At 46.0% G+C, this 14,780-nt stretch overlaps 1 protein-coding gene across 1 annotated transcript in view; it reads right to left on the bottom strand.

Annotated features, from left to right (window-relative positions):
• Nucleotides 1-13,433, bottom strand: part of MRAP2 (melanocortin 2 receptor accessory protein 2) — a 58,021-nt gene extending 44,588 nt beyond the window's left edge. The window contains exon 1 of the mRNA XM_024248557.3: nt 13,175-13,433. The gene's annotated coding sequence lies outside the window, so the exon portion shown is untranslated. The remainder of the gene's footprint in view (nt 1-13,174) is intronic.
• Nucleotides 13,434-14,780: the final 1,347 nt, after the last annotated feature.

The following is a 14,780-nucleotide window of genomic DNA, read 5'->3' as shown; positions in this document are numbered from 1 at the left end:
GGGAGAATATGTGTGCTTTGCCAGCTCATGGTCCTCTCACCCTGACCAATCCTGGAAACACACTAGCCACTTCCCAAATTCTCTTTTTTTTTTTTTTTTTTTTTGAGATGGAGTCTCCCTCTGTTGCCCAGGCTGGAGTGCAGTGGTGTGATCTCAGCTCACTGCAACCTCCACCTCCTGGGTTCAAGTGATTCTCCTGCCTCAGCCTCCTAAGTAGCTGAGACTACAGGTGCGTGCCACCATGCCCAACTAATTTTTTCTACTTTTAGCAGAGACGGGGTTTCGCCGTGTTAGCCAGGATGGTCTCCATCTCCTGACCTCGTGATCTGCCTGCCTTTGCCTCCCAAAGTGCTAGGATTACAGACATGAGCCACCGCGCCCAGCCAAATTCTCCTTTTTATAAGCTTTACCTTCTGTTGTACCTGTCATTAGCCCAATTCATTTCAGGAGAAGTCCACTACAAATTATCATTCCAAAGCTTTCAGGTCCTTCTCATGGATTACACTGAAAATTAGCAGCTTCCCAACGACAAAAAGGAAGCACCTTAATTTCATTAAACTGGTTCCATCCAGTCTCTGGGGAATGTTTTCTAGAGACCAGCCAGTTTTCATGGACCTGGAATACAGAGTTGCCAGCATTTTTATTTTGCAAAGTAAGGAAAATTTTAAAAAAACAACTATTATTAACAATTATCATTTTGTAGACAGTTATCTTAAACACCCTCTAAGTAGAGAAGATATAATTTCACAATAAAGGCAGTCCTCTGCAAGACAGGAGGGCTAGCAGTCTGACATCAATATTTTCACAGCAAGCAGACACTTCCATGGCGGTTCGCATGACACTGCCTCTGCCTACTGCATTCACATGAGAGCTACCTATTATGGCTGAAATACTCACCCCTTTTACAAACAAAGGAAAAGAACCAGAAGGGATGTAGTGAAAGTCCTTCCAGATCTATGATTCTGTAACTTAACGAAATACCAAGTTGCTTTTCACTTGTATCACAAACTCAGTGGTCTGTATCTATTTGTATTATGGGTGTGTATGTGTGTTCACATGCATGTGAAAGCACACACACGTTAACATACACATTGTGTGTGTGTGTCTGTATATACTTTTTTTTTTTTGAGACAGAGTCTTGCTCCTCACACAGGCTGGAGTGCAGTGGCGTGATCTCAGCTCAATGCAACCTCTGCCTCCTGGGCTCAAGCCATTCTCATGCTTCAGCCTCCTGAGTAGCTGGGATTACAGACGTGCACTACCACGCCCAGCTAATTTTTGTATTTTTAGGAGAGATGGGGTTTCACCATGTTGGCCAGGCTGGTCTCAAACTCCTGGCCTCAAGCGATCCACCCACCCTGGCCTCCCAAAGTGCTAGAATCACAGGTGTAAGCCACTGTGCCCAGCCTGTGTGTATACTTTTTTTTTTTTTCAGGCTTCTTCATCTTTAATGAAGGGTGACAGCTGGGGGCAGGTCATTCGTGGAGGTGGCTCCAGAGCACAGAGGTCTTGGGGGCAGGCTTGCCTACTCCAGGGCCTTCATCAGGGTTTCAGTGCAGATTTGGATCTCTGCCCTCGCAGCCTCATCAGCTGTACCTGACAGCTCCACCAACACCATATTCAAGTTCATCTTGGCTGCCCGATGTCCAGCATGTCCAGCGTCACTACCATCATTCATTGTGTATATATATAAAGTCATTCCTTAGCATCTGTGGGGGCTTGGTTCCAGGACCTCTCAGATACCAAAATCCAGAGATTCTCAAGTCCCTAGTATAAAATGATGTAGTATTTGCATAGAACCTATGCACAGCCTCTGGTATACTTTAAATAATTTCTAGATTACTTATAATACCTAATACAATATAAATGCTATGTAAATAGTTGCTATCCTGTATTATTAAGGGAATAAATTACAAGGAGAAAAAGTCTGTGCACGTTCAGAATCCTTTTTTTGTTGAAATCTAGTTAACTATCCTTTTCTTGTTTAAATATTTTCCATCCACAATTGGCTAAATCCATGGATGTGGAACCCACGGGTGTGGAGCCCGGACTGTATTACAATGTGAATAAGGTGCTGTATGCACTGAATTGTGTCCCCACATCCAACATCCATATGTTGAAGCCCTAGCACCCAGTATCTCAGAATTTGACTGTATTTAGACATAGGGCCTTTAAAGGGGTAATTAAGTTAAAATGAGGCCCTTATTCATTCTGAAGAATATCTTCATAAGAAGACAAGATTAGGACACACAGAGAAAAGGGAGCCCTTTCATGGTTAAGTAACAGTGTTTAAAATATCCTTGTTGATCTGAATGGACTCATAATAATTTTAGTATGTTCAAAACTAGTGCTCTTTCTCTGTGAAGGGCATAGTGCTCTTTCTCTGTGCAAGGGGAGCCCATGCACAGAGGGACAACTGTGTGAAAAGGCAGCAAGAGGGCAGCGGCTACAAGCCAAGGAGGGAGGCCTGGAGCAGAGCTTCCCTTATGGCCATCGGAGGAAACCTACATGTGACCAGCACCTTGATCTTGGACTTCCAGTCCCCAGAACTGTGAGAAAATAAATTCCTTTGGGAGGCCAAAGCAGGTGGATCACCTGAGGTCGGGAGTTCAAGACCAGCCTGACCAACATGGAGAAACCCCGTCTCTACTAAAAATACAAAAATTAGCCAGGTGTGGTGGCACATGCCTTTAATCCCAGCTACTTGGGAGGCTTAGGCAGGAGAATCACTTGAACCTGGGAGGTGGAGCTTGCGGTGAGCCGAGATTGTGCCATTGCACTCCAGCCTGGGCAACAAGAGCGAAACTCCGTCTCAAAAAAAGAAAACAGAAAATAAACTCCTGCAGGTTAAGCTACCCAGTCTGTGGTATTTTGTTATGGCAGCCCGAGGAAATTAATACAGGTGCTGAAACTAATTTGGGGAAAACAATGTTCTCTTTGGTGAACTAATTAAACTGTCCTAGGAAGTCCATTAAAAATGACTTACTTTGTACCAATCACTCTAACTATAACTAAAAAATACATACCTTTTGAAAAGAAAACATTTACAAAATGTCATTAATCTATCCCACTACACGCCGTCTTCAGCAAACACATTTACTAAGTTCTCATAAATATGCCCTTTACAGAGAAAGAGCACTAGTTTTGAACATACTAAAATTATTATGAGTCCATTCAGATCAACAAGGATATTTTAAACACTGTTACTTAACCATGAAAGATTTAGTAGAGATCAAAAAGTCAAGGACTGTGGACTGTGGACTGTGCTCTTAAAGAATTCAGGCTTGTATTTCAAACTATCCTCTCCCACACAATGAACTTCATTCTTTCAAATACACCTACCCACCCACTCACCCCACACCCCTCACCCCCCCACACACACACAGCTTAAGGGACAACACAAAAGCCTGAAGACATAGACAGTAGAAACAACAGGGCCATTAAAAAAGGGAGGGCTCATGATGGTACAGGAACCTGCAGTGGGGGAACCCTCAAAATGGTCCTCTGAGCTTTTGCCCATTCAGTTCCACCTGCAAGCTGGACTTCCTCTCCCTCCTCTCCAGATTCCTGTCTACCCTTGAGGGTAGGGATCAAATACTACTTCCTCCAAGGAGATCTCTCCAACTATTTCACTACATGAGGATCTCTCTCTTCTCTCAAATCCCATTACGTGGATTATCTGAATCTCTCATTTTAGTAGCAAGAAAGTATACATCAGACTCCCCAAAGACTAGACTTGGCCTCTCACTGAGTCCTCATACTGTTTTATATAGCTGCTATTCTAAAACGGCCTGACTAGGTGAATTAAAACGTTAAAGATTTTAAACTTTCAAATTAGACCATTTTAAGAATACCAGGGAATCAACCACTCTTTAAATTCTAATTAGTGGAGTTATTGAAACAGTTGGCACAATAAGACTAAGAAGAGAGACTGGCCGTGTCTTAAATCACTGTGAGGATGACTTGCCAAACAAGACTACTTTGTATTTTTGGCTTGTGGTATCTGTCTCCAAACAGCACACATCATATCACACACTATTTATTATGGTCCTGAGCTGAACCATTCTTTTAGCAAACAAGTGAAAAGGAGAAGTACCAGGTATTTCCAGCTCTGTTCCACAGAAATGGAAATGTGAAGCTAAAGCAGTGGTTTATTTAAGAGCTTGAGACAGAGCAGTAGAAAAGCTGAACTTTCTAATGACCATCTTATCTTCTGAGGCCTGGGCTCTTAAACTAGGATGTGTGGCTCTTGTAGTTTCTCCACCTACTGCACCCACTGCAACCTCAGGACAATCAATTACAAGCAAACCAGAGCTTGGGGTGCAAGGGCAGTGCAGGCTCAAGGCACCCCATAGCCTCCTCATCTTTCAGGGAGGGGCCTGGCCAGAAAAGAGGGGCTTTATAAAGTGAGGGCAAGAATGTAGTGTCCCTCAGCTTGCCTAGGTCTAAGGGTCCCAAATAGTCCCCAGAGTCTCAGGGCATACCTGGTTCATCTTCCTGGAGCATCAATAATACAAGACCTGGAGGATTATGTTTTATACTAAATAAGTGCAGATATGTTACAGAGTAAACTGTAAGAACCAAATAAATGTTTGCTCCTGCCACGTTTGGCCTCTGCTTCAGAATCCTAGAAATAAGGATTAACTCTCCTCTCCCATTGGGATAATTCAGTGGAAGTTTTTAGTCCATTCTCATACTGCTAATAGACACACCTGAGACTGGGTAATTTATAAAGAAAAGAGGTTTAATTGATTCACAGTTCAATATGGCTAAGGAGACCTCAGGAAACTTACAGTCATGGTGGAAAGGGAAGCAAACACATCCTTCTTCACATGGCGGCAGCAAGAAGTGCGAGCAAAAGGGGGAAAGCCCCTTATAAAACCATCAGCTCTCATGAGAACTCACTCACTATCAGGAGAACAGCATGGGGATAACTGCCCCCATGATTCAATTACCTCCCACCAGGTCCCTCCCACAACACATGGGGATTATGAGCACTACAGTTCAAGATGAGATGGGTGGGGACACAAAACCTAACCATATCATTACACTCTTGGCTCCTCCCAAATCTCATATCCTCACATTTCAAAACATAATCATGCCTTCTCAACAGTTCCCCAAAATCTTAACTCATTCCAGCATTAACTCAAAAGTCCAAGTCCAAAGTCTCACCTGAGAGAAGGCAAGTCCTGCCTATCAGTCTGTAAAATAAAAAACAAGTTAGTTACTTCCTAGATACAATGGCGGTACAGGCATTGGATAAATACAACTGTTCCAAATGGGAGAAACTGGCCAAAACAAAGGGGCTACAGGCCCCGTGCAAGTCTGAAATCCAATAAAGCAGTAATTAAATCTTAAAGCTCTGAAATAATCTCCTTTGACTCTATATCTCACATTCAGGTCATGCTTATGCAAGAGGTGGGCTCCCACAGCCTTGGGCAGCTTCACCCCTGTGGCTTTGTAGGGTACAGCCCCCCTCCTGGCTGCCTTCACAGCTGGCATTGAGTGTCTGTGGCTTTTCCAGGTGCATGGTGCAAGCTATCAGTGGATCCACCATTCTGGTGACTGGAGGACAGTGGCCCTCTTCTCAGACCTCCACTAGGCAGTGCCCCAGTGGAGACTCTGTGTGAGGGCTCTGACTCCACATTCCCCTTCTGCGTTGCCCTAACAGAGGTTCTCCATGAGGGCTCTGTCCCTGCAGCACACTTCTGGCTGGACATCCAGGCATTTCTATATATCCTCTGAAATCTAGGTGGAGGTTCCCAAACCTCAATTCTTGACCTCTGTTTACCCATAGGCTCAACACCAAACGGAAGCTGCCAAGGCTTGGGGCTTAAACCCTTTGAAGCTACAGCCTGAGCTATACCTTGGCCCCTTTGTAGACCCTGGCCCCTTTTAGCCATGGCTGCAATGGCTAGGATGCAGGGCACCAAGTCTCTAGACTGCACACAGCAGGGGGGCCCTGAACCCTGCCCACAAAACCATTTTTTCTTCCTAGGCCTCCAGGCCTGTGATGGGAGGAGTTGCTGCAAAGGTCTCTGACATGCCCTGGAGACATTTTCCCCATTGTCTTGGCAATTAACATTTGGCTCCTTGTTACTTATGCAAATTTCTGCAGCCAGCTTGAATTTCTCCCAGAAAATGGGTTTTTCTTTTCTACCACATTGTCAGGTTGCAAATTTTCCAAAACTTTTATGCTCTGTCACCTCTTGAACACTTTGCTGCTTAGGAATTTCCTCTATCAGACACCCTAAATCATCTCTCTGATGATCCACAGATCTCTAGGGCAGGGTAAAATGTCACCAGTCTCTTTGCTAAACCATAGCAAGAGTCACCTTTGCTCCAGTTACCAACAAATTCCTCATCTCTATCTGAGACCACCTCAGCCTGGACTTCATTGTCCATATCACTATCAGTATTTGGTCAAAGCCATTCAGCAAGTCTCTAGGAAGTTCCAAACTTTCCCACATTTTCCTGTCTTTTTCTGAGCCCTCTACATCTCCAGGAAATTCCAAACGTGCCCACATTTTCCTGTCTTCTTCTGAGCCTTCCAAACTGTTCCAACCTCTGCCCATTACCCAGTTCCAAAGTTGCTTCCACATTTTCTGGTATCTTTAATAGCAGCTCCCCACTACCTCAGTACCAATTTATAGTGTTAGTCCATTCTTACGCTGCTAATAAAGACATACCTGAGACTGGGTAATTTACAAAGGAAAGAGGTTTAATTGACTCACAGTTCCGCAGGCCTAGGGAGGTCTCAGGAAACTTACAATCATGGCAGAAGGGAAAGCAAACATCCTTCTTTACATAGCGGCAGCAAGGAGAAGTCAGAGTGAAGAGAGGGAAAGCCTCTTATGAAACCATCAGATCTCATGAAACTCATGGAGGCAACCGACTCCCTGATTCAATTACCTCCCAGTGGGTCCCTCCCATGACACATGGGGATTATGGGAATTCAGTTCAAGATGAGATTTAGGTGGGGACACAGCCAAACCATATCACACTGGTAGGAATATGGTGTAGGTTTTATATTATATAGTTGATCTTAAATTTGTTTCTTTCTCTCTCTTCTTTCTTTTTTTCCCCACAGAAGATAGAATTATATTTCTTGAAATAATCTATACAAAGGTTTGTAGAAGGATAGAAAATGTTTACAACCACATTCTCTCACTCAGCTCCTAATTTTTCTCTCTTGTTAAACCAGGTAACTTCAAAACTAATCCTGAAGAAGCCCCTCCCTCAGCCTGCTCTGCCTTCCAGTGATTGTTGTTTTTGCTATTACCAAGGACATGCAAGAGGAAAACAAATGCACCTTGCAGGAGAATTATTTGAAGCTTACAAACTATTTTCACTTGAAGGGTTATGAAATTTTACTAATGTTCTCTAGTGAGGCAAAAATTACACAGGTCTTGATAACAGAAACATGAGCAACAATTAAACTCAGATTTTAACATATATAATTTTAGCATCTCATAAAGCTAGTCTCAACTTCTGCTTTTTTACCTCATATCTCAACAATACTATAAGTGACAGAATCATGATTGCAAGGAAAATGCATACTTTCCCCCTCTCCAATAGGACTAAGCACTTGTCATACTCCAGTCAAGCAAAAAAAATCACTTTGTACCCTGACATGAAGCAAAAAATAACATGATCATCCTGCCTGAAAGTTGGTCTCCAAAATAAAATTTCAAACACATCTCACTCCCTTAAAGAAACCATTTTTTCCCTTGATTGTTTGCTATGCTGATGTCTGAAAACAAGTCACGACTTTTAGGAATAGATAATTTTGTAAGAAAGTTGTTTTCAATCATCAACAACAGACTAATGTAAATGGAGAACTTTCGTAATTTGGTGGAATATTTTCTTTCGAGTATTTATTGTGATTTTATTTGATGAGCCAGTCTTATAAAGCTTGACTCCTTTGCACTCTGGGGAAGTAAACATTTTCTTTTCTTTTCTAACTGCTTCTGCCTCTAAGTCTTCCTTTGTCAAAAGTAAATGTAACAATAAACACAGATTGCTACTCTACTTAATTTTAACCCAAGCATATATTACCTACTCTGAGCTGGCACAACTTGCGGGGCCTGCTCAAATGTCAACTGTATTTTGGTTTTCTATTGCTCCTTAAAATACACTCAAGGGATTCATCTTCCCTGCCCTAAAACAAATACTTGAGTAGATCTCATGATGTTTCTGCTCATGCAACAACTTCAAAGTCCCAAAAGAGGCCAGTCGCAGTGGCTCACACTTGTAATCCCAGCACTTTGGGATATGGAGGCAGGAGGATCACTTGAGCCCAGGAATGCAAGACCAGCCTGGGAAACATAGCAAAACCACGTCTCTACAAAAAAATTGTTTTTAATTAGCTGGGCATGGTGTTCTGTGCCTGTAGTCCCAGCTACTTGAGAGACTGAGATGGGAGGATCATTTAAGCCCAGAAGGTTGAGGCTGCAGTGAGCTGTGATCATGCCACTGCACTCCAGCCTGGGCAACAGACAGTGAGACTTTGTCTCAAATGAATAAATAAATAAATAAATAAGAAATATAAAAACCTAAAAGAATTAAAATGTCTAATCTTTGGAAACAAAAGAAACTCTGACCCATTATAACATGAATCTGCCCTATTTCTGCAATGTCCTGCTACATGCTGGTCTCCTGCTCAGGTTGGGGGAAGGTAAACTTTTCTATTTCTCCACCATCCACTCAACTGCTAGCTAGTTTCACATCACTCCAAGATCAAAGCAGGAGGACAGGACTGAATTAACTATCTTCATACCTCACATGGGTGTGTTAGTAATACTCACCTTCCTTCAGCTGGCTGCTCATTCCTACTTCTGCTGCCAGGCGCCCTCGCCCTTAGGCCAGCCCTTCCTCCCATGTGGCCCCATCTGGCTTCCAGATCATCTTCAGACATCCTTTGCCCAACAAACTCTGGGAAGGTGAGTGATCCAGCCACCTAGGCCCCTGTGTGAGCCCCAAATGCAAGAAGCACATGGACAGCTCAACTCACCCTCAAATGGCCCCATTGAGAGGTGACAACGTGCTAGCAGCCCTCGCTCACTCTCAGCACCTCCTCCGCGGTGTCTGCTCTGGCCATGCTTGAGGAGCCCTTCAGCCCACTGCTGCACTGTGGGAGCCCCTCTCTGCGCTGGCCGAGGCTGGAGCCGGCTCCCTCTGCTTGCGGAGAGGTGTGGAGGGAGAGACACGGGCGGGAACCTGGGCTGCGAGCGGCGCTCCCTGGGCCAATGCGAGTTCTAGGTGGGCGCAGGCTCAGTGGGACCCGCCAGCCCTGGGCAGTGAGGGGCTTAGCACCCGGGCCAGCAGCTGCAGAGGGGGCATCGCATCCCCCAGCACTGCCAGCCCACCTGCACCATACTCAAATTCTCGCCGGGCCTCAGCCGCCTCCCCATGGGGCAGGGCTCAGGACCTGCAGCCCGCCATGCCAGAGCCAAGCCCCCCACCCCCCACCCCGTGGTGGGCTCCCACGCTGCCCAAGCCTCCCCCATGGGCACCACCCCTGCTCCATGGCGCCCGGTCCCATCAACCACCCAAGAGCTGAGGAGTGCAGGCTTGTGGCGCGGGACTGGGGGGCAGCTCCGCCCGTGGCCCTGGCCCGGGATCCACTAGGCAAAGTGCTGGGCTCCTGAATCAGGTGGGGACTTGAAGAACTTTTATGTCTAGCTGGAGGATTGTATATGCACGAAACAGCACCCTGTGTCTAGCTTGGGGTTCGTGGATGCACCAATCAGCACTCTGCGTCTAGCTAATCTGGTGGGGACTTGGAGAACTTTTATGTCTAGCTAAAGGATTGTAAACACAGCAGTCAGCACTCTGTGTCTAGCTCAAGGTTTGTAATCACACTAGTCAGCAATCTGTGTCTAGCTCAAGGTTTGTAAACACAACAATCAGTGCTCTGTGTCTAGCTAATCTAGTGGGGACTTGGAGAACTTTTATGTCTAGCTGGAGGATTGTAAATGCACCAATCGGCACTCCATATGTGTCTAGCTTGGGGTTCGCGGATGCACCAATCAGCACTCTGTGTCTAGCTCAAGGTTTGTAAATGCACCAATCAGCACCCTGTGTCTAGCTCAAAGTTTGTAAACGCACCAATCAGTGCTCTGTGTCTAGTTAATCTAGTGGAGACTTGGAGAACTTTTTTGTCTAGGTAGAGGATTGTAAATACACCAATCAGCACTCTGTGTCTAGCTCAGGGATTGTAAATGCACTAATCAGCACCCTGTCAAAACGGACCAATCAGCTGTCTGTGAAACGGACCAATCAGTTCTCTGTAAAATAGACCAATCAGCAGCATGTGGGTGGGATCAGATAAGGGAATAAAAGCAGGCTACTAGAGCCAGCAGTGGCAACCCGCGGGTCCCCTTCCACATTGTGGAAGCTTTTCTCTTTCCCTCTTTGCAATAAATCTTGCTGCTGCTCCCTCTTTGGGTCTGCACTGCCTTTATGAGCTGTAACACTCACCGTGAAGGTCTGCAGCTTCACTCCTGAAACCAGCGAGACCACAAACCCACCAGAAGGAAGAAACTCCAAACACGTCCGAACATCAGAAGGAACAAACTCGGGACATACCATCTTTAAGAACTGTAACACTCACCGCGAGGGTCTGTGGCTTCATTCTTGAAGTCAGTGAGACCAAGAACCCACCAATTTCGGACACACCATCACTAGCTTTGGGATGAAGGAAGTAAATCTACTCAACAAAGCCTCCTTGCTCAACCCTCATCTTATTTTTCATTTTGTTTATTTAAACATTTCTTCATATTCCTTTGCATGATGAACCCTCATACTCTTGAAGTAACCAGTGGGTTCAAGAGTTATGGAGAGGTTCTCATATATCTACCTTGATATTTCATTTAGGAAAAAAAGCCAAAATAAGAAAAATTAAAAAAAAAAAAAGACTAGACAGCAAATGACACAATGAGGCATTATCTGGTAATCTTCCAAATATCATAGCTTGGTATAATAATAGTTCCTTAAATATATTACACAAACATCATAAGAATATTGTTCTTCCAATATTTTTTGTACTCCAAGTAACGAAAACATTTCCCTTGAAAGCTAAAAAGGACAGATGTGATATTCTCTTTATACAATTTGAACTAATTTAATATGTTTGATAAAAGTTATCTATGAACTGTAGCTATCAAAAAAAGGTCACAGATAAATAATGCAGAGATGAATTCTGATTGGCAAAATACCTCAGCATCTGGGGGCCAAGAGAAATGGGGAGGAGGAAGTGAACACCTTTCCAGAATATGTTGATGACATAATCTGCAAGGTAAAAGATGACCCCCACTGTGACCAGAGTGGGGCTAGCTCAGAAGGCTGAAAGGGGGCAGCTAGCGATGGGTATGAACACTCACGCAGAGGCAGCAGGATCAGCAACGCAGAACAGGACACATGCATCACCAGCTCGCGCTTCACAAAACAGTACTTTCCCTTGCTCCTGCAATGCACTCTGATATCTTATCTTTCTTCCTCTTGGCTTTCATGTTTTAAAAACCGCTATTTGAAACTCACTAAACTGATCATTAGCCTAATGAGTCATAGCCCACATTTGAAGATAATGGATACAGCACACCCTGATCTATAGCCCAGTAGATTGCTAGAAAAGGGAAGGGAGTTGGTTTGGCATAAGTCTTTGTAAATGCTTCCCTAGGTAGTTTTGAGCTATCTTAAAGAATTTGTTCTAGAATGTTGCCAGGATTCAATGTTTCCCTCGTTTGAAAAGTCTCCTGGGTCCGTTCTCATCTCTCATACCTGCACAAAGATGACTGTAACCGCTTTCATTACTCTAGGACGTCTGCCATTTGGGCTTTGAACAATCCAGTCCAGTTTCGGGCTTTGAGACCCTCTTTAAAGGGTTTAGGCTGGCCTTCTCATTTTGAAAAGAAAGATACAGACTGAAAGCAACTCTTCCTTTTCCTATCACCTGTTAATATCATCTATTCTTCCATAAACACTGGATGATCTTCCTCATAAGAACAAAACTCCCTGTGGGTACCCCAGCTCATAGTGGCCTCTGGCTTTCCTGACCTTATCCTTGCAGGCCCACGTCACTCTCCTGCACCTGTTCTTGGCTGTGTACCCCATGCAATGTACCTAAAGGAAACTAGACTCTCAGTCCTAGCTTCCAGACCCCTACTCCCCACTATTACTTAACTGGGGGAGTCACCTTGGAAAACGTATTTAATATCGCAATCTAATTTTCTCCACCTGCAAACTGAAAATACTACTGTTTACTTTTGGGGTTTTCGTAAGAATTAATTTATGCATGAGAGTTCCCCTCTCTCCTCTCCCTGGACACATTCCCTCAAGCTTCCTTTGCCTTCAAAACACCAGTGTTTCACTGTTGTCAAAATATGCAGAGTAGTGGCTGAGATTCTGTGCCATCTAACATGCTGTGAAAACCACAACGCCTCCAAACAGGTTTCTGCAGAGACTACTCTTTGCCTTCCTCAATTAATTACACAGAAAGGATGGGAAAGGCACAGGGCACGGGGCACGGGGCACCGGGCGCGGGGCGGGCGGGGGAGCGGGGGCGGGTTGCGGGGTGGGGCGGCGGGGAAAGTGTAAAACCCCTATTTCCTTCTAATCAGTAACACGACCTGCGAGCAGGCTCCCCAGTCCAAACAAAATGAATGAGCAACTGTCAAGCCAGGGATCATCTGAGAACCCTGCCCAATGCATGGGATGGGGGGCGCCCGGGGCCAGGAGCCAGCACATTTCCCCAGCCCAGGGGGGCTCTCTTAGTTGCAGGGCACCAAGGCGGCAGGAGGGCCGCAGCAAGGAAAGTTTTCTCACCAGCGGGAAATGGTGTGCCTCGGGCGCTGGGGCCCAGCGGAGGGGAGGAAGCCCACCCAAGCCCCGAGCGCCGCCGCTTCCAGGCTTTTCGGACGCCCAGCGGCGTCCACACGCACATCAGCGGGCTGCCGGGAAGGTTTTAAACTTGGTGCTCTCCACGGGGTCCACACTCTTCCCGTGGGCGTCCTCACACCCCAGTTCTCCTCCTCCCACCCCATTCTCCAGCCCCTCTAAACTAAAGACTGCCCCCAAACCCAAGCAAGCCCTGCCTTGACCAAAGCTGCACGCGCCCCGCACCCAGCTCCGGGGCTTTGCTCGGCCCTGGTCGCCCTGTCCCGCCCATGGTTACCGGCTGGCTCGCCCCGGCCCGCGGGCTTGGCCCTGGTTCCGGCTCCTGGCTCCTCCGAGGTGCGCGAGCGCCGCCGCCGCCGCCTCCCACCGCCCAGGGCCAGGCGAGTGGTTCCTGGATCCCAGGTGCGGCGGAGACGCGCGCTCCCGACCCGCAGCGGAGGCGGCGCGGGGCGCTGGAGCCGGGGCTGCAGCGCGGGAGCCGCCTCCCCAGCGCGAGGCCGCCTTGGCCAAGAGGAGGTGAGCTTTGCAGATCCCTTTCCTGCTCACTTTGCCCCTCCGAGTCCAAGTCAGAGCCTGAGTCAGAGAATTCTTTGCCACCCCGGGCTCTGCAGTGGGTCCCTCGAGTCAACTTTGGGTAACAGGAGGAGCTCATTAGCGGAGCGAGAGGGAGTGGGGTAGCATGAATCAAGGTTTATGAAAAATCGGCAGCATTGAGTTCAAGTTCAGTAAGGGCAGAGCCGCCCATAATGTGCTGCTTAAATTACTACCTCGATTTTAGTTTCTCTTCCTGCCCACTGGTCCAGGTGTCAAAGGGCAGTCAAACGTTCAAACGGGGTCCCAAAGGGCTAGCACTGGGCCGGGAGTAGTTTCAGCATAGCAGGGCTGGCTCATCTCTTCCTCCCTTGAGTCCATGTTGCATGCCTGGTCTGGGAATACAGATGCTTGGTGCTTGCATTCTACTAAAGAGACAGGCATAAACATAACAACTAAAATACATAGTATGTGAGATAGTGATGAAGTGCGGTGGACAAAAAGGAAGGGAGGAAATAGGATAATGTTTGGAGGTAGGAGGTGCATTTTTAAATGGGATGGTCAAAGATGGCCTCACAGTGGAGTAAAGATCTAAAGGAGATGAGACAGAAAGAAGTCACGCTGGTATCTGGAGAGAAAGCACTTGCTGTGTGGCAGGCACTGAGATGTTCTTTACTGCACTTGTCATTTCTTTTACTACTCTCCATATGCCATATTAGACAGGTATTAACCACCACTTCCATTTTACTGATGAGAAACTGTAACTTAGGAAGGTTAAAGGAACTGCCCAAGGTCATATGCTAGTCAATAGAGGAGCTTGCCTTCAAGGTCAGGAAGCCTGGTGCCCCAGAACCATAGTTTAACCACCATTATACGGTAGCAGGGGAAATGCAGCACCCATGCGGGCTGGTGGCAGTGTGATGAACTCAAGCTGGTGGTGCCAGAAAAGGATTCCTGGAAATGACATCTCATCACTGATTTGTTTTTTTTAAAAACTCAGTTTCATTACCACGTGTAAAATGAAATATTTTGAACACCATTTTTTTTTTCTTCTTTTTTTTTTAAATTTTAAGTTCTGGGATACATGTGCAGAATGTGCAGATTTGTTACATAGGTATACGTGTGCCAGCGTGATTTGCTGCATTTATCAACTTGTCATCTAGGTTTTAAGCCCCACTTGCATTAGGTGTTTGTCCTAATGCTCTTCCTCCCCTTGACCCCCACCCCCCGAGAGGCCCCAGTGTGTGATGTTCTCTCCCCGTGTCCATGTGTTCTCATTGTTCAACTCCCACTTATAAGTGAGAACATGCTCATTTGGTTTTCTGTTCCTGTGTTAGTTTGCTGAGAATGAT

The sequence above is a fragment of the Pongo abelii genome, chromosome 5 (genome assembly GCF_028885655.2).
Source record: "Pongo abelii isolate AG06213 chromosome 5, NHGRI_mPonAbe1-v2.0_pri, whole genome shotgun sequence".
NCBI lineage: Eukaryota > Metazoa > Chordata > Mammalia > Primates > Hominidae > Pongo > Pongo abelii.
The sequence above is the reverse complement of the archived record's forward strand: the minus strand, read 5'-3'. Positions and strand labels throughout refer to the sequence as shown.